We start from the raw sequence: 19,747 nt of genomic DNA on the forward strand, positions 1-19,747 counted from the left end.
AGAGAGAGAAAGGCAGAAACACAGGCAGAGGGAGAAGCAGGCTCCCTGCCAACGTGGGACTCGATCCCAGGACTCCAGGATCATGCCCTGAGCCAAAGGCAGACACTCAACGGTTGAGCCACGCAGGCGCCCCAGGGTTATGTCTTCTTGATAACTGGGAAGACATACAAGGAATGGAGACCTCTCTACTCTGCTCCTGAACTTGGTAAAGTATCCTCCCCTACTCAGACATGGGAGTTGCTCCAGTATCATTTTTGTGGTCCTGCTATTACATTTTAAGAATCCCAGGAGAGGGGATCCCTGGGTGGCTCAGCGGTTTAGCACCTGTCTTTGGCCCAGGGCGCCATCCTGGGGTCCGGGGATCAAGTTCCACGTCGGGCTCCTGGCATGGAGCCTGCTTCTCCCTCCTCCTGTGTCTCTGCCTCTCTCTCTCTCTCTCTCTGTCTAGGTCTATCATAAATAAATAAATCTTAAAAAAAAAAAAAAAAAGAATCCCAGGAGAGGCCTTCATGTTTTCGGAAAAGCTTGTTGTGGCAAGGGCAATGATATTCTGGAGATGGGGAGAAGGAATTCAGGGGGTGTCAGAAGCAAAGGAAGAGCATGGCCATTAGGGTCTTGGGAATTCTCAAAGAAAGGGATAGAGAAATAAACTCTAAAGGAGCTCCTTCTATTTCTTCTTTCTGACAGAATGAATCAATGCCTCTATTTTTTTCCCACTGAATTCCAAAGCATCCCCCACGGATCAGCATTAGCAGAGTCATTAGACACACCCACATCTGAGAAGCACCTTAATTACAGAGAAGCTCAGAGCATGGTGTCGCAATTGCATCCCCCTCCAATCAGAGAGTGTGTCTGTGTATGTGTACAGAGGGCAAGGGAGAGACTCATCCTCTCTTGTATGAGGATTTTCTTCAGGCCTAAAAATAGGCCCAGCACTGTTTGGCCACTTCTGGGGTTGGGGGTGGGCGGTGTGGATCTCCATCTCTCCAGCCTGCTTGGATAGGACCCCGCACCCCACTACCTCTTCCAATGCAGAGCAACAGGGAAGAGTGTGTGCCCGGCCGGCTCCTTCTAGCTCCAAAATCTGGTTATTTATCCAGCCTCCATCTGTAAAATGGGAGTAATAACAGTGCTGCCTGTAGAGAGGAACTGTGAGAACTGAGCAAGGTAACCCATGCTTAGAGCTCTGCTTGGCTAGTAGCAAACACTCAGGAAATGCTGGTGCTTACTTTATTGTCATCATTTTGTTTTTCTCAGCATTGCTGAGTCCTCCAGTGATGACCGTTTCCTTTAGGAAGCCAACTGCCTGGTCCTAATGGATAGCCAGTTTGAGGATAAATACACACGTTCATCTGAAAGAAAAATTTCCGGGCTTGAAAAATAAATGTTATCCTAGGACAGGGGTTGGCAAACTTTTTCCAGAAAGGGCCAGATAGTAAAGATTCCACACTTTTCAGGTCATCTTGTCTCTGTTGCAATGACTCAACTCCACTGTTTTAGTGCAAAGGTAGCCACAGGCAAATTGTGAATGGATGAGTGTGGCTATGTTCCAATAAAACTTTATTTATAAAAACAGGCAGCCGTTGGCCCACAGCTAGACTTTGCCAGCCCCTGTCCAAAGCTATAAACTCCCAGAGAGAGGAACCAAACCCATCATATTCACTTCTATGTCCTACTGCTCAGCATCGTGCCTACTACATCCTTGTTGCTCACATTCTGATTATTTCTGAGTAAATGAATGAAAACTCCAGAGGGACCCATTTTTCTTTTTTTCTTTTTTTAAAACGTTGGACTTTGGCACATCTCTTAGGGAAGTGAAATGCACACTTCTAAGTTCTGCCAACAGATATGACAAAAGGGTTTTGGGGAATAAGATACCATATTCATCTAAGGGGTTCAGGCTCTCCACAAATAAGTGTTACATCCCAAAGAAGAAGAAGGAGAAGGAGGAGGAGGAAGGAGAGAGGAAGGAGAGATGATAATGACCCAGACTCCAGCAATCCCCCTGGAGCTGACATTCTTAAAGCTTTATCTGATTGTCCATTATGGACTTAAATGTGGCACAAATGGTGGGCATCCCCTTTTGCTGGGCAACCCCAAGCCCAAGGAGTGTGAGACCTGAAATTTCCACCGCTCTGTCCAGATTCCCTGGAGACAGGAAGCCCAGGCATGAGTCCCCTCTGGAGTCAGACAGGCTCCTGGACCCTGAGAGCTGAAACAAGTGACTTCCTCTCTTTATGCTTTGAGCTCCTCACCTGCAGAAAGGAGACAGTGATGTTAGTGTCTTCTGTGGTTAAGGTGAAGATGATACAAGATGATGCTCAGCATGTTGTCTCATTAACAAGCCCTCAACAAAAATTAGCTTTACTGTTTCTGGACCAACACCTCCCTCCTGTTGAAGACATCGCTTTGGGCAGCCTTGCTGTGGTTTTGAACAGACAGTAGCTGCCTAGGAAAGGAGGAGCCTGAGAGGGGGTACTTCCTACTACCCTCCCACCTTTACTCAACTTCCTTCCTGCTCTTTCCCTCTCCACCTGCTGGTTTGCACATCTGCAGGAAGTAGTGGCAGTACTCTGAACACTTTTAGGAACCAGGACATCCGCTGGAAGCTGGAGAACATACTCCCAAGTGTTCAAATTAGTGAGAAGGGGCACACTCTGAAGCACACTTGAACAAGCAGCAAAGACTGGAGAGACGTGTCCCGTGCTTTCCACGCTTAGCTGGTTTACAAAAGACAAGGGTTCTATTCCTGGCTTACCATGAGCAGGTTCTGAGGCCTGAAGCCACACAGAGCTTCTTCCTCTGCCTCAGTTTCCCCATTGGAGAACAGGAGATAACAATTTTAAGATCATCTGGGGAAAAATGAAAATCCAGGTTAAAGTACTTGGCAAAAATGAAACGTGATTGTCATAGGGCGGCATCACTTAACAATAATAGTTATACAGGTATCAGGATGATATAAGCCACTGTAGGTCTAAAATAGTTCTAGAATAGCTCTGCCTGGAGGCTAACTGACCTCAAAGCACCTTCTAACTGATTCTCTATGACTACAATACACCCTCATCGATTTCAGAATAAATGTGGCAGGTGTGGGGGTCGAAGCCCATCTGAATTACTGAAGAAATAGACTTTATTGCAATCGGTCTATCAAATCCAGGCCTTTTAGAAATAATATTAAAAAATGGATGTAGAATAACCAAATGCTCCTATGACACGTTTGCTTAGTAACAGATAAAAATTATTTATAGTTGCTTGTACCTGGGGGGGGGGGGGTGTTTACAGAGAGTTGCAGGGTACTCGAAAACTATTTATCCTCTTAATGTAAATTTTTGTCTGCAGTCCCTGGCCTGGATCCTGAGGGTGGTGTTGTTTTACTTTTTTAGTTAGGTGTAAAAAAGAAGATAGGAACTCCTTTCATTTGCTTAGCAAGCCCTGTCTTCATAGATACTGCAAATCTGAATCTAAATATTTCCTATCTAAATCACACAGCTTCAAATTTATGGAATCTGCATCCCTAATGTCCAGGGCCCCAGACTGCCATGCAGATTCACAGGAGGGCTGAAGTCTCAGCCCTGGGCCTTTCGGGGAGCAGGTGTTGGTACACAGAGGGATCTTTCCCTTGCCACTCCACCCTGACCACAGTGCGTGTTTGGCAGCCAGGTTACGTATAAAACCTTGCAATCTCTGACTGGCTAGGAGAAAAAGCAAATAAAGTTAAGTGACCTACTAGCCCGTGTTTGGATGAGGACTTTAGTCAAGGTCCAGAACTTTCGGTGGGAGGTCAGTCGAAAGCCAAGGGGCTGTGATTGAGCTCACGTAGTTTATCCCTTCAATGGAAGTTGCCCATTCATGGGGGTGACCTCTGTATTGATCAGACTGAGGTTTATAGGGAACAAGGACAGGTTCAAAGCAGAAGGGTAAAGGCCAATGAAGCAACCTCCCGTCCCAGGGCTGTGTGCTGGGGAAGAAGGTGGTATGGCGGGGCTGGCCAATGCACACTTAAAAGAAGTTCAGCCAAGAATCAAGATAGGACAGGTGTCTGGCCAGCGAGAGCAGGGACCATCCAGGCTCCACCAGAAGATTGCTGACTGTCACGATCTTGTGACCCTCGCTCCAAGCCCAGACCCCTGTTACCCTCAAGAAAACGAATAAACGAATGAATAAATATTTGTTTCTGGGTTGAATGAATAGAAGTTTCCAGGCCACACAAAGTTATGTGTGGGAAAGTCTGGGACAAAGCACATTTACGATAGTAGCAGCAGAGATAATGAGACAGTATGCCTCCTTTCTGAAATTGCTTGCCTTGGGGCCCAGGTCCTAAATGTCCAGGGTCCACCCCTTGTTCAAAGGAGAGCCCACCACGATGGCTCTTCTGAGATGCAACCCTGTGATCTTTTTTTAGGGGTCTCTTACCTTGCAAGTGGAAATTATAATTTTTTTAAGCTGGTGGTACACCAGTGGCAGGCAGGTTTGCTGAAAGTCATCCACTTTTTAGGATCAGCCAAATATTAGCTTGCATCCAGTAGATGGCACTTGGATAATGAAAGCCCCTGAACTCCTTGTGGAATTTGATAATGGCTTTTTAAATTCATGTAAACTTTTAAAATACGATGAATCAAGCCACAATCCATAATTGTGGTTATGGATGGTCTTGGATATAAATAACACCATCACTCCCTGAAGGCTCCTGCTTTCAGTCTGAAATTCAGGAAGAAGAGCAATTTTCTGCGAAAATCTAAGGCAGGCACAATTGTTCTGAGTCCTGAAGAATCCTGAAAGAAATAAGGTCACAGGGCCTTCCCTGGTGCTATGATGTTTATGTTCAGTGATTTCTTTCTCTCCTATTAAATGTACCATCTGGAAGCAAGCTTACCATCTGGAAGGACTCTAAGTAGATTCCAGATGGATCTCCCTTTGATCCAATCAATATAGACAGGAGAACACCGAGAACAAACTCTATTCTATGTTTCGAGTAGGCTGCTATATTTCAGAGCGTGGGCTAACCAACCAAGCCCCACACTGACACATTAGGAGCAGGCATTGCAAGAAGACAGGGCGAGCCCTGAGACACAGAAACGGCTGCAGAGAAGGGCCAGGAGGGACAGGTCAGAGGTTGAAGACACCCAAAGTCCTTGCAACACTACAGGTCACTGCCTCAGAGGATGGTGTCATCATTTCAGGCTTTGCTTTCTTTCCCCAAAAGGTCGCGGTCTATTTTCACTTGTCTGGCACATTTGAGAAAAGAGGAAGAAAAAAAAAAGTTAAAGATTAGCTCAACCTTTTCTCCCTGTGGCTGTGCCAAGCTGCTACACTCACGGTGCTACAGAGTGGAGGGATAGAGTCAAGTGCAAGGTGCCTGGTGTTTCTTCTGAGCAAGCCAGTGGCCCCAGAGCTGAAACCAGAGAACCGAGATGCGATCACCCAGTGACAAGAAGGAGGGAAAGGCTGAGGAAATGTGGACGGCAACTCTGCCCTGACATGTGAATGAGAATCTCTACCTCATGGGGTTGTTGGAAGGAACAGAAGCATGCAAAGCACCTGATAAAATACAGAGCATGTAGTAGATGCTCAGTAAAACCGTAGAGTTGGTTTTCTTTCTTCCTCTTTTTTAAAAAAAATTTTTTTAAATTTATTTATTCATGAGAGATATAGACAGAAAGGCAGAGGGAGAAGCAGGCTCCCTGCGGGGAGCCCGATGTGGGACTTGATTCCAGGACCCTGGGATCACACTCTGAGCTGAAAGCAGGTGCTCAACCACTGAGCCACCTAGGCACCCCCTCTTTCTTCTTTTTTTAAAGTTAAACAATGCCTACCAGGCATGGTTTACAAAATACGTTTAGAACACTCCTATCTTTGAGTGTCATGAAACCTTTGTCTCAATACTGTTTTACTCACCAAGATGAGAGTTTTAATGAATGGTCCAGAGTTGCACATCCAATAAAGGGAGAGCTCATACATGGAAGTGATGGGATCATAGTCTCACTTCAACTGGCCCTTCCCTGTACCAGGTGCATCAACCTTTTATGGCTTCAATGCTTTTCCTTCCTTCTTCTATGAGTTTACTACGGTTCTGCATCTATGATCTTAGAAGTGATACAAATACAGAGACATTGTAGTATTTTTTTCAGGAGCACCTCATTTTGGGATTGTTCTCAATGGTTGTATATGTAACATTGAGCAAACCTTTCTGATTATTTGGAGACACAATTAGCTGTGTGTGAGTGTCTGTGTTTCTACTCTGGGCTGAAATACAAGCATTTAAGCCCTGATATTATCCAGAAAGAGAATAATCACTGCTGTAATTCTATGCTACACATAAAATTTAGTATGCTCTACATTTGGTAAATTGCACATAAAACAAAATACTTATGGTATTTAGTGTAGATAGATGATGGTGATACATAATCCAAATTAGAAAAGGAAAAAAGAAAATACCCTAAAGAGGGAAAAAAAGGTATCTTTTTCATGTTTTATGATTATCCAATGTTGGGTTATATGGTTCTAATTTGTTCCTATAATTTTACTAAGACTTCTGGGTATTCTCCTCATAAAGCTCTATTTATGAAGAGCTTAAAAAAATTAAAAAGTGAACCCTTTTCAAGGGAGAATTTTTCTATGTGATTGGTCATAGTCTAATTTTTGCCCAAAAGATGGCTTTCTTCCAGTCCTGCTTAGCTATTGGAACAAACCTGGGTACCTCAGCCACAGAACTGTATTTTGTCTAATAAAAACATTGTGGAATTTCCATAACATATTTCAATACCCAGGAGATTTCCATTTCTTTATTTATTTGTGTGTTTATTTAGTTATCCAACCCTATTTCTGAAAGACATAATAAAAAAAACAGAAGATAACACCAGGGAGGTATATATTGAAATCGCCCTGTCCCATGGTCCTTGGTGTATGTGCCGAGGAACAAATGTGCCCTGTCAGTCTTGGCATGTGATACACCATAGGCTCTTTGCACAAAGTTGAGAGACCCAGAGGTCAGTGGCTCCTGGTGGGAAAAACACGATTTGGCACCATAGCTTTCCCTTCCTTCTCTGGGAGTGGGGGTTTAATTAACCATGTTGGAAACGTAAGCTAAACACAGATACCGTCGCAGTAGGAGGCAGCAGCATGAAGGCCCAACCTTGGGTTTTGGGCCTTAAGCCAATAGGTATTCAAGAGAAAAATGGTGCCATCTGCCCAGCTCCTCTGGGGATTGCTATGGCCAGGCGACTCACCATGCGGTGTTGGTGCTTCCCTTCTCTCGTGAATTAAGATTCGTTATGAGTGCCTCTTGATCTCTTGTCACCTCATAACACATGGCAAACAATATTTGAATAAGGACCCTGGGGAATATGTATGCAGTCCCTAGAGTAGAGGTACTAGTTCAAAGAGCTTAGTCCTTTCCTCCTCCTACTCACAATGGCTAAAAGAGACTTATTTTATTTTTCATTTATTTAATTCCAGTGTAATTAACATAGTGTACAATATAATGATTCAGCAATTCTTTATATGACTCAGTGCTCATCTTCATAAATGTACTCTTGATTCCCTTCACTTGTTTACTCCAGACCCTCACCTGCCTCCCCTCTGTTAACCACCAGTTTGTTCTCTGTTGGTTAAGAGTCTGGTCTTTGTGTTTGTCTCTCTTTTATTGTTGTTTTTCGTTTTGTTTCTTAAATTCCACATTATGAGTGAAATCATTATGGTATTTGTCTTTCTCAGACTGACTTATTTACAATGAAGAGACTAATTTTCCTGGTGGTCCTATAACCCGTTCCTGGTACACTGGAAGGCAACTGCAAATTTGGGCCCCCGAGGAGGAAGGAAGAGAGGACAAACATGTAAATGTCTCATTACAATGCAAGTTAGTATTGGAAATACTATCAATAATCTCTGTCGTTATCATGTTTTAATGACTCCTTTCAACTTAAAATATATACTAATCTTGGGCAAAATATAGTAAAATATATACTAATCAAGTTCGAGAGAGGAGACACAAAATTGCCACTGGCTACCACTGGCAGTTTCTTACAGTCATCAAGACATTCCAAAGTCTGGTCTTCAGCTTTGAAGATCTGGACATTTTATTTTATTTTTTTCAACATACCTAGATGCAGGAGGTCTGGTTCACATGAACCAACCTCATAAGAGACTGATGCATAAACCATAACATCAATTTTAAAAGTTTTTAATGGAAGCTATTTTTTTCTTATGGCTGAAAATTTAAAGTTTATCATCTAGATCACCCATTTCTCAATGTCAGAAATGTCCGTTTGGATCCAGAAGATTGTTTAGGAGCACAGAATCAGAACAAAAAGGGATGGCTGGATTGTCTTTAGAAATACTTTAACTAGGCCATGGATGGACTATCCTTGCCTTACCACGGAGTAGTCCTCTGTCGTGATCATGATGCTCATAACTCCGAGATCCAGTGTCTCAGTCTTTGGATAACTAAATAAACACAATTTTTACCTTCTAACTTCCACTTCTAAAAAATCTAAGTAGGTCATATTTTATGGACAATATAACATATCAGCTTAGTAAAATCACACTCTAGTCCTGTCCTGAAATTATGATCAAATCATTTTAAGTGATATCAATGGTTTTTCAGAACTTTCTTTCTTTCTTTTTTAAAAAAAATATTTTGTTTATTTATTTGACACACAGAGAGAGTGTGTACAAGCAGGGGAGGGGCAGAAGGAGAGAGAGAAGCAGACTCCCCACTAGGCAGGGATGCTGATGTGGGGCTCAATCCCAGGACCCCAGGATCACAACCTGAGCTGAAGGCAGATGCTTAACCGACTGAGCCACCCAGGTGCCCCCAGACTTTCTTTTTTTAAGTGATTCCTACTGTTGGCCCTATCAATTCTGTACAGATTCTGAGTGTTGTCATGTCAATTGTCAATATTTTCAAGTTCAAGGGGACACTTTACTTCACTTTGCTTTACCAGCATCCTTTGGTGATAGGTGGTGAGAAACGATAATAAGATCTACATTCACCTGAATATATGTGGGTCAGCACTTTCTAATAAAAATTTCAGAAGTTTAAAAAAAGCTATAGCTATAGCTCCTTAATTCAGCTTACTTAGGGAAAAGACTAACTTGATTTAGCAAAAGTCTTAATCACAGCTTTTTTTTTTTTTTTTTAAGCTCTGATTTAATGAAAAGGAGTCTGAATTAGAATGAGTTCTCTATTCTAGTTCCCTTTCCATTCACTTTGGCCAAGACCACTAACCTCTCCAGGTCTGTTTCCCCATTTGTTTTAAAACCAGAGACTATAGAGCCCACTTGTCTCTAGGGGCCCTCCCAGTGTTAACTATCTTTAATGCGTGTATTTGTAGCCTTCAAGGAAAAAACAAAACAAAACAAAAAAACCCCTAAACTACCCGTTTTTCAAGCCAGTAAGAGTACTTTGTACTAATTTGATGATCCTGCCCCAGTGAAACACAGTTTTCATTCCTGAAACTCTTAGAAGTTTAATGACAAAATATATATATATATATATATATATATATATATATATATATATATATAAAATTTCAAAATTAGTTCTATGTCTGCCTTTAAAAATATACAGCAGGGATGCTGGGTTGCTCAGTGGTTGTGCATCTGTCTTTGGCTTAGGTCGTGATCCCAGGGTCCTGAGATCGAGTCCCGCATCAGGGTCCCTACAAGGAGCCTGCTTCTCCCTTTGCCTATGTCTCTGCTTCTGTCTCTGTGTCTCTCATGAATAAATAAATAAAATCGCAAAAAAAAAAAAAAAGAATATACAGCATCTCTGGGGTGCCCAAGTGGCTCAGTCAGTTAAGCATCTGACTCTTGGTTTCAGCTCAGGTCATGATTTCAGGGTCCTGGGATGGAGCCCCAGATTGGGCTCCCCATTCAGCGAAGACTCTGCTTGTGGATCCTCTTCTCTCTCTGTTTCACCTCCTGCTAGTGCATTCTCTCTGTCATCTCTCTAAAATTAATAAATAAATCTTAAAGAAAAAAAAAGGAAATACAGCATCTCAAGTTGGGCTTGAATGAATGCTGGTTGTTCAAAAACCTTCATTGATCACATATTATTTACTTGGGTTTGGGAAGTGAAGGGGAACCACAAAGGTGAAAACAGTGTGGTCCCTGCCCTCAGACTTCAGACATAGCAGGGGAGACAGCATATGCACATCTACTCTGTGATATGGTACCAAGTGGATCCACTTATATGAAGCCCCCAAAGAATAGAGCAATTAATTCTGCCCAAAAAGGAAAGAGAAAAAGAATTCTTTCCAGAGAAAGTGACATGGAACCAAGCTTTAAAGGATAAAGTAGAGAAAAAGAGTAGGGTTGGAGCATGGAGCAGGGTGGTCTGGAGGGTGAGGTGGTAGGGGGGATAATTGCCCTAAGATGTGGCTGGAAATGTGAATAGGAATGTAAGCAAGCTTTGAATGATACACAAAAGTATTTGGACTTTATCTGTAACCAGGAGAGTTCCATGGTCAGATTAGTATCTGGAGGAGGCCAAAATGCTGTAGAGGGAAGTTTTGACCAAGGAAAATCTGGAAGCAAGGCTATTATAATACACCAAGCGGCAAGGAATGGGGGCTTGTTCTAAGATGGTTAGAACAGGAAGACATGGATTTGGAAGAGAGCACAGAGGAAGAGGAACATTCAGGAACAGGAACTTGACAGTTCATTGCATGTGGGAGGTGACACGTAAAGGTGAGGGCATGAAAATAAGACTCAGGTTTTTTATTAGATTGGTGCTACCCAATGGGCAGTGGTCTTTATGCTTACAGACACTCTAATCTGTGCCATACAAACAAGCAGTGGTTGCAAAAGATGAGTGAACTTCCAACAAGCTGCATTTGGATAATCATGAAGGCTCTATAATAAAACCCACAAGCAAAAGGATTCTTAGTGTCTACAGACTTTTACATGGCTCTGAGTTATTAACTACCAAAGAAAATCAAAATGACCAAAAGAATGTTGAGCTTTTGCAAAAATGTGGTTTTGAGAGTTTGAAGTTATATTTTGTTTAAGGTTATATTTATTTGTTTGCTTTGTGTGGGTCATTTGGGAGGGGGGTGTTTAGTGTTTTTCACATGCAACTTTGTTTGCCTAAGACATTGACCTTAAAATGGAAAAGATGCAGTAATAGCACATCAGGGTGGACAAACAAAGGAGAAGCAACCAAAGCTGGGAGGCCAGCTCCATACACTAATAGGCCCTCTTGCCTCCAGGGAAAATTACTACAGGGCAAGTACACTGCAGCATGCGTTAAAATATTTTGCATTTTTACACCCAAACAAGATACAAAATAGATTATTTTAAAATTAATTTTGCCATTGACATGTAATAAACCATTCTCGAAGTGACTGTTCTGAGTGATTGTTCTAACAATCCTTATTATCCAGCTGAATCTCACCAACAGTGAGGGTTATCGTTTCTATTTAACAGGTGAGAAAACGTGACGCATAGAGAGGTTAAATAACTTACCCAAGATCATTAAGCTCACAAACAGAGGGACTAGGGTTTGGGCCAGGCAATCCAATCCCAGAACTTATGACCTTAACCTCTCTGCTCTGTTACCTCCAATTAAATACAACTAAATATTTTGCAATATTTGCAAGTAATAAACAATTAAATGTAGAACATTTGCTGACATGGGGAAGTGTATAACCTACTATTTTGTGAGCCAACAAAGCTGTAAAACTATGTATGGGGTGACATAATTCTAAAAATTATATTACATATATAATACATGCATATACATCATAGGCATAGAAAAAATATATACATCCATAGTTTAACAGTGAGTATCTCTGTGTGGTGAAATTATTGGTGATTTTTATTCTAGTTAATAATTTTCTGCATTTCTCAGATTTTCTAAGATCAATTTTAAAAAGTTGTATTTGAACTTCCAGTTGCCAGGCCAACCTGTAAAGAGCTTGAAAGTTGTCCCCCCTGTCCTCACGACAAAAAAAGAAGTGGATCAAGCTAAAATTCACTGACTCTTCTGAGATCCACCAGAGAATTGAGGTCACAGAGCAAACTGCTGCCCTCCCCAAACTGGAGAGACAGATGGGCAGATACAGAGCATCACAGCTGACATGGAAGAGAAATCTCCAACTGGAGCCAGTATCTGTAGGAATAGTTGAAAGGAATACTTGTAGGAATACTAGAGGCTCAGTGTATCTTAGCTTGAGAGCTAAGAATGTCTAAGGAGTCTCGTCCTAGAGGTCCTCCTAACACTTCCCCGAATTTTAAACTCCAGGAGCCGTACCAGGGTCACATTTGTGAAGATGGGTGGAAATTCCCTTCTAGCTTCTGGCTGGGGGTTGGGGGTGGGAGGAGTAAACATTTTGAAATAAACCCAAAGCATTCTGTTCTCCTTCAAAAAGCCTGCCCTCAAGAGAAACTGTTTAACCAAATGTAACCAACAGGTGCTTTACAGAACATAACCATCCCCCCCTGGAAGGGAAATACCCAACTCCTGGCCCCTCTAGCCTTTGACATGGGGGAAGGGAAATACCCATCTCAGGCTCCCTGGAAGGCAGACCTAATGACAGGACTGCAGAGCACTTCCCCTGCCCCCACACCTTACCACCACATCAGTTAGGGCTTCTGTATAATAATGGGTGATGACAACTAAAAGACCTGCAAGCCTCAGACCCTATTTAAGAAGTCTCTAGGAAATCCCAAAGACAGCAGGGCAGACAAAATAAAGACACCAGAGGAAACTTCACACCACAGCTACAGCAAAGAGCAAACATAGCCTAACTGCTGGCCAGATGCCCATAAAATCTCATGTTAAAAGTCTAGCCATCCCAGTTTCTTTCACCCCATAGAGCATGTACAGCTTTCTTTCTTTTTCTTTTAAGATTTTATTTATTTATTCATGAGAGACATACAGAGAGAGGCAGAGACATAGGCAGAGGGCGAAGCAGGTTCCCTGCAGAGAGCCCGATGTCAGACTCTATCCCAGGACCCCGGGAACACGTCCTGAGCCAAAGGCAGATGCTCAACCACTGAGCCAGCCATGTACCCCATGTTCAGCTTTTGACAAAAAAATTACATAGTTTAAAGGAAAAACCAGGGTCTGAAGAGACCAAGCAAGCATCAGAACCAGACTCTGGCATGCCAGAGAGTTGAGGATGATCAGAATAGGGATTTAAAAATAACTGTGATTAATATGTGAAGGGCTCTAACAGGAAAAGGAGAAAACATGAAAAGAACAGATGGGTGATGTAAACAGAAAGATGAAAACTCGAAGAAAGAAGCAAGAGTAAGTGCTAGAAATAAAAAAAACACCATAATAAAAATGAAGAATGTCTTTGATGGGCTCGTCAGGAAACTGGACATGGCTAAGGAAAGAATCCATGAGCTTGAAGATATGTCAGTAAAAACTTCCAAAGCTGTAATGCAAAGAGAAAAAAATTAAAAAGACAGAACAGACTACCCAAAAGCTGTGTGACAATTACAAAAGGTTTAACATGCATGAAGAGGGAATACCAGAAGGAGAAGAAAGAAACAGGAAAAAAATTTAAGTAATAACAACTTGATAATTTTCCAAAATTAATAACAGACTCCAAATCGTAGATGTAAGGAGATGAGAGAACACTAAGCAAGATAAATACCAAAAAATCTATGCCTAATGTATATCATATTCAAATAGCAGAAAATCGAAAACAAAGAGGAAATCTTGGAAGAAGCCAGAAATTTTTTTTAAAAACCTACCTATAGAGGAGTAAGGACAAGAATTATATCAGATTTCTTTTTTAGAACCCATGCAAGAGGAGAGTGGAGCGAAATACTTAAAATGTTGAGAGAAAAATCTACCAACCTAGGATTCTCTATCCAAAGATATGATCCTTCAAAAGGGAAGAAGTAATGACTTTCTGAGACAAATAAAAATTAAGGAAATTTGTCACAAGTAGACCTGCCTTGCAAGAAATGTTATGAGACATCCTTCAGAAAGACTGAAAATGATCCAGGTCAGAAACTTGGAACTGCATAAAGCAAGGAAAAGCATCAGAGAAGGAATAGATGAAATAAGCCAAGAGCCCATACTCACACTGAAGATGCAGGAGCCCAGAGTCACCTACCATTGTCACCACCACTGCCCAAATCAGAGCTCCGTGAGGACAGGGAACACTCTGTCTCTACAGTTGCTGGAACTGCCCTGCCCCAATAGGCTCCCAGAAGCTTCATTAGAAGCAAGACACACAAAAAAAATAGCTTCTTCTCTCTTTAGTTAATCTCCCACAAATAATCAGAATGGTGTACTTTCTTGGCCACCAGGCACCATCCTCACCCTTTGACCATATAATCAGAGTAGTAGCAACATCATGCATCTGCTTGCAGCATGCAACTATTCCTATTAAGATGAAGACACCCTCACCTTCTTCCTAAAAAGAGAAAGTGCAAAATCATTTCCACTACCATAGTTACATCTGGGAGATATAAATTCTGCTTCTAGAAGTAATATCCAGTTTCAGCCACAGTCCTAATCATTATATTCTATTATCAAAAGACTAAATTGTAGGGGCACCTGGGTGGCTCAGTGGTTGAGCCTTCAGCTCAGGGCATGATCCCAAGGTTCTGGGATGGAGTCCCGCATCGGGCTCCCCTCAGAGAGCCTGCTTCTCCCTCTGCCTACATCTCTGCCTCTCTCTATGTGTCTCTCATGAGTAAATAAATAAAATCTTTTTTAAAAAGACTAAGTTGTAAAGTTAACCACCAGCAAAACTGACAGACCTATAGCTAGAGTGACCAGTACAAAAAAGAGAGAAGACTCAAACAACCACCAACATTCTCTATATAAAATAGGAAAAAGAAAGGAGGAAAAAATATTGGTTGTACACACTTAAGTATTGTGGGTTGAATTGTGTTCTCCCTCAAGAAGTCCTAGGCTCCAGAACCTGTGAATGTGAACTTACTTGGGAATCAGGGCTTTGAAGATATATTCCAGTTAAGAGTATAGGTGAAGACACACACGGATGGAAGAGGCCATGGGACGGTGGAGAGAATTATGAATCAAGGAAGGCCGAGGATTGCCTGTGACCACCAGAAGCTGGAAGAGATGAGGATGGGCTCTTACCTAGAGCCTTCAAAGGGAGGATGGCCCTGCTGACACTTTGATTTCAGATTTCTAGCCCCTGAGAAGGATGAAAGAATAAATGTGTCTTGCAAAACAGAACAAAGCGAAACTTGTATTTACTTTACAATTTTTAAAAAGCACCGCACCCCCCCCCATCCCAATCCCCAGTTGTCCTTGCCTCGAAGGAGCAGCTGGGACACAGTTGGGCATCTGGAGCGCCTCCCCTGGTTGAAACTCACTTGGAGCATGTTTTGTTGTTGTTGTTGTTTTAATTTATTTATTCATGACAGAGAGAGAGGCAGAGACACAGGTGGAGGGAGAGGGAGAGAAGCAGGCTCCACTCAGGGAGCCGGATGTAGGACTCGATTCCAGGTCTCCAGGATCACATCCCAGGCCAGAGGCGGCGCCAAACCACTGGGCCACTGGGGCTGCCCAGGAGCATGTTTTTCATGAACTGACTCAGTCGTGCTTTTTATTCCCTAATACGCACTATCCTGACTTTGTTCTTCAAATATGCATCTAGTTTTCAGGTAAGTGCTTAGCTACTATAGTATTTAGAAATTTAGATTTATTTATTTATTTGTTTGTTTGCTTGTTTGTTTAAAGTTTTATTTATTTATTCATGAGAAACACAGAGACAGAAGCAGAGACACAGGCAGAGGGAGAAGCAGGCTTCCTGCAGGGAGCCAGATGTGGGACTCGCTCCCAGGACCCCAGGATCAAGATCTGAGCAAAGGCATACACTCAATCACTGAGCCACCCAGGTGCCCCTAGATGAAAATATTTGAATAGTTTTTAAAAGTATTTAATTTTGTCTATGAATTTATGTGATCCACTATTTCTTTTGGTTGGGTGTTGTTTTTTGTTCTTTGGGGGGAGAGGCCCATCTAATTCTTACCTATATTAGGGTCCCAGCAGGAAGCAAGTGACATCTTAACTTTGGGATAATTTGAGAAGGTGTATGCAGGGTGTGGGAAAAAAACAAAAGATAGATTGCATAGAATCCTGTGACCCGTTACAGCCAGCACCACCACTAGGACCAAAGGGACACATGATATTTAAATGCAAGAACATATCTTAGAACAAATATTTGGATCCCACCATGTAGTAGAACACAGGGTGCCGGCTGCAGAGGATAGAGTACTACACGCTCTCCTCCCTCCTCATGGGACTTTACAAGCAGGTGGGAGACACAGACACTCAGCAAATGACTACACAAATTAGTATCACAGACAGTGGGTGAGTTCTATGAATGAAAAGTGGAGGAGGCTATGAGATACTTGAGCCGAGATGGGACCTGGCTCCCACCATCAGGAAAGGCTTTTCTGAGAAAGTGATGTTCAAGCATCTGAGATCTGCAGGATGCAGGAGAGTTTCCAGCTACAGGAGTGGGCAGGGAGGGACACGTGTGAGAGACGGTGGGAATGGTGCCGCGGAGACCCTGACACTGGAAAGGACATGGATATGGATCATCAGAAGTTCCAAGAGAAGCCCCATAAGTTTGAAGCTCATGCCCATCAGGGTAAGGAAAGAAATGTGGAGCTGGAAAATGCGAAGGGACCAAATCAAGCCGAATCTCTAAGGTTAGATTGGAGATTTGGAATCATATGAAGGGACAAAAAAGAAAAAAAGATTTTAAATGGGGATGCCAGGATCTGTCTGCATTTCTAAAAGATTCTTAAAGACAAGGGCTGTATTTTGCCCATTTTCTAATCCTGTGGGGTAACCTTACACGGAATTGATGCTTAACATATTTATTGAACTGCATTTCAATTCTGTGAGAATGGTGTTTTGGAAATTGTGCATAGTAGTAAAAATTAAAGGAGGGAGTATGGAATTAAATTTGGGACTAAGCAATAGTTGCTTCTTTCTGGAAATCTATTTTCTCTGATTACTCTATGTCAGGGTCACAGAAAATGAAAAAAAAGATGCAATTGCTTAAAACCACATAATATCAGCATGGAGAAAAAGGTATTTCTCACGGATACCGGTTAAAACCATCCACTATGAAATCAGACTGTAGGAATTTGAATCCCAGTTTACTTGCTGTGGGTCCTTGAGCAAGTTACTTAGCCTCTCTGTGCTTCAGTTTTCTTAACTGTGAAAAGAGATTAGAGCAGTGCCTCGTTCATCTCTTTGTTGCGCGATTACATGAGAATACATTAAAAGCTTGTCAAAGACTGTTGGGCACCGTTAAGTGCTCAATGAATGTCACCTATTACTAATTGCATACAAATTTCATGGTGTGTACAGAGAAGTTGCTTTCCCCAACTGTAAAATAATTTGCTCTTTAAGATGTTCCCATTTCTTGGTTCTTAACAGTAGCTGTTGCTTATGTGCTCATAATAATTATACAATGGCAATATGACTTTTACAGAAATGTTTAATGCATCAGGGTTTGGTCGGGCTTATTACACCAAGTAATAAGATCTCTCCCTAATAGTAAATTGTTTTCTGATATGTTCTGGATAATGCCCTTTAAGAAAGGCTTAATGCTAACGACACATAAACCCATGGCACATCATTTTCCTTGATTTCCAGGTGATTAGAAGCGTTACTAATCACGTCTGGAGTTCACATACAGTCAGAGTCTTTATTTTTTTTCCTCGTGTCCATATGCCAACTTGCAGAACACTGTGCATTTTAAGATTTTTTTCATCCCCATACTCTCCCTATATATTTATAAGTGAAAAATATACACATCAGTGTATGAACACTCATGCAGATTGGTCATCAAGGCTCATGGAGGTTAAAAGTTATCCTTTAGCTCGGTAGACAAGATATTCATTCTCCTTCTCCTAGCTACAAAACAAGATTTCCAGTCTGTCAGTTTCATAAATCATTCTCCAACTAGTCCATGACAGATAAAGATCAAAGAACAAGTTAGCACTGAACTGGTTACAGATTAGAAGTCAGTTGACAACAGGCCCCATTGTTTTTTCTGTAATGTACCCCAAATGGGGACGCTTTTGTGCATGGGTGAGCATGCCCATACTTGTTGACAGAATTATTTTTAGAAAGTAATGCTTTCCCATTTATAAAACCCAGAGAGAGGCTGCTGAATGTGTAGGCAGCAGTTCTCAACTCTGGCTGCGGATCAAAATTACCTGTGCGGCTTTGAAAAGTTTGCAGATCCCATGACCTCACTCTAGATCCATGGTTCTCAGCCGGGGCTGCACATGTGAATGGCCCCGGGGAGGTTTTGAAAACGAGGATCCCTGCCAGGAGGCCCCACCCCAGCCCAATTGCATCAGAATCTCTGGGGGTAGGGCCTAGAGAGAGGCATTCCTTCATCAGCTCTCCGGGTGATTTCTAATATATAGGCCAGGCCTGAGAACCACTCTTCTAGATGGGTTGAATTCACTTACTCATTTAACAAACATGTTCTGGTGGCTGCTATAGGCAAGGCATTGCTGGCAACAGAGCAGTGAAAGAAATAAACACTCCCTGCCTCTCCCGGGATTAGAAATCGAAATCAAAATTTTCAGAGTTGGGGCCTGCCTAGGCATCTGAAATTTCTAGAAGCTAATCAGCCAAGACTGAGAATCAGGGAGTAGCAGAAAGAGCAGGGAGTCTGATAGCTGTGTTTGAATCTTGGCTCCTCTGCTTATTGGCTCTTTGATCTTGGGTAAGTTATGTAACTGTTCTAAGCCTCTGCTTCCTTATCTTTAAAATGGTGGAAAGCAAATCTTCTACTCTAAGGCTGTTATGAGCTTTAAATGAGAATTTTAAAAAATTGATAGAAAACCTTAGTGCAGTGGCTGGCACCTCCTAGACTTTCAGTAAACGTTAGTTTTCTCCCTTTGTCCTTAGAGCAATATGTGTGCTCAGTCCATATGATGTACCATTGAAATATGACACACTGGCCACGGCTTTCCTGGAGTTATGGTGTAATAAACAATTAGACGCCGCGTCATACCAGAGCTATGCCTAGGTGGGTGCTATCGGCTTCCTTTATTGCTGCAGGGGTTCTGGATGGAGAGAAATAATCACTGAAAGTCAGGAGGCAGAGATTTCCTAAAGAGAGGGGAATTTGAGAAGGGGCTTCGAGGGGTGTAGGTTCTGCCACAAGAGGAGGGGGGCTGGTTTTGCTAGCTGGGGAAACAGCAGAGCAATGGAAACTTCTAGATGCTACTTGAAGGCAGGTCATGTTTAAAGAAGACAGTCACCTTCTCAACGTTATTTGACACGTGTCTACGCATGTCCCCACTCGGGAAAGCGCAGTTGGGCTTTCTACCAATATCTGCGTGAATAGCAGCAGCCGACGGGTTCTGTGTGTTCAAGAATGTGGATGAGGTTTATGTTTTTAAGGACACATCCATTTGTTTCATATGCACATTCCTCAATATGTTATTTAGGACAACTTCGCGGGCATCTATTTATTTTTACTTGCATTCTCCTGGGTGTGTGTGTAGGGTGGGGGTGGGGGGTTGGAGTGCGTGTGTGGGGGGGACCAGCGTGCTTCTTAGACACAACTCACCAGCCTAATAAGTAACAATGAATTTCCACAGCACGAGGAACAAAGAGCTGAATCAAGATGACATCATCCGTCTCCTAGTGAGTTTTCATTCACGTTGACGTTTAAGTCCTGCTAGAGGTTTGCCCAGAGTATTGGTCCCTGACCAATTGCACGCGGCCGGAGAGAGTGGGATCGTTTGAAAGCAAGCCTGTCTGGCG

General features: G+C 42.3%; 1 long non-coding RNA gene across 1 annotated transcript; it reads right to left on the bottom strand.

Annotated features, from left to right (window-relative positions):
* Nucleotides 1-435: 435 nt before the first annotated feature.
* Nucleotides 436-18,863, bottom strand: LOC144306365 (uncharacterized). Its single transcript, XR_013373431.1, has 3 exons — nucleotides 18,178-18,863; nucleotides 2,759-2,852; nucleotides 436-2,255 (listed from the first exon to the last, which is right to left on the bottom strand). It is a non-coding gene; the product is annotated as an uncharacterized LOC144306365 (long non-coding RNA).
* Between the last annotated feature and the right edge of the window lie 884 nt (nucleotides 18,864-19,747).

Source organism: Canis aureus, chromosome 37 (assembly GCF_053574225.1).
Source record: "Canis aureus isolate CA01 chromosome 37, VMU_Caureus_v.1.0, whole genome shotgun sequence".
In the NCBI taxonomy this organism is placed as follows: domain Eukaryota; kingdom Metazoa; phylum Chordata; class Mammalia; order Carnivora; family Canidae; genus Canis; species Canis aureus.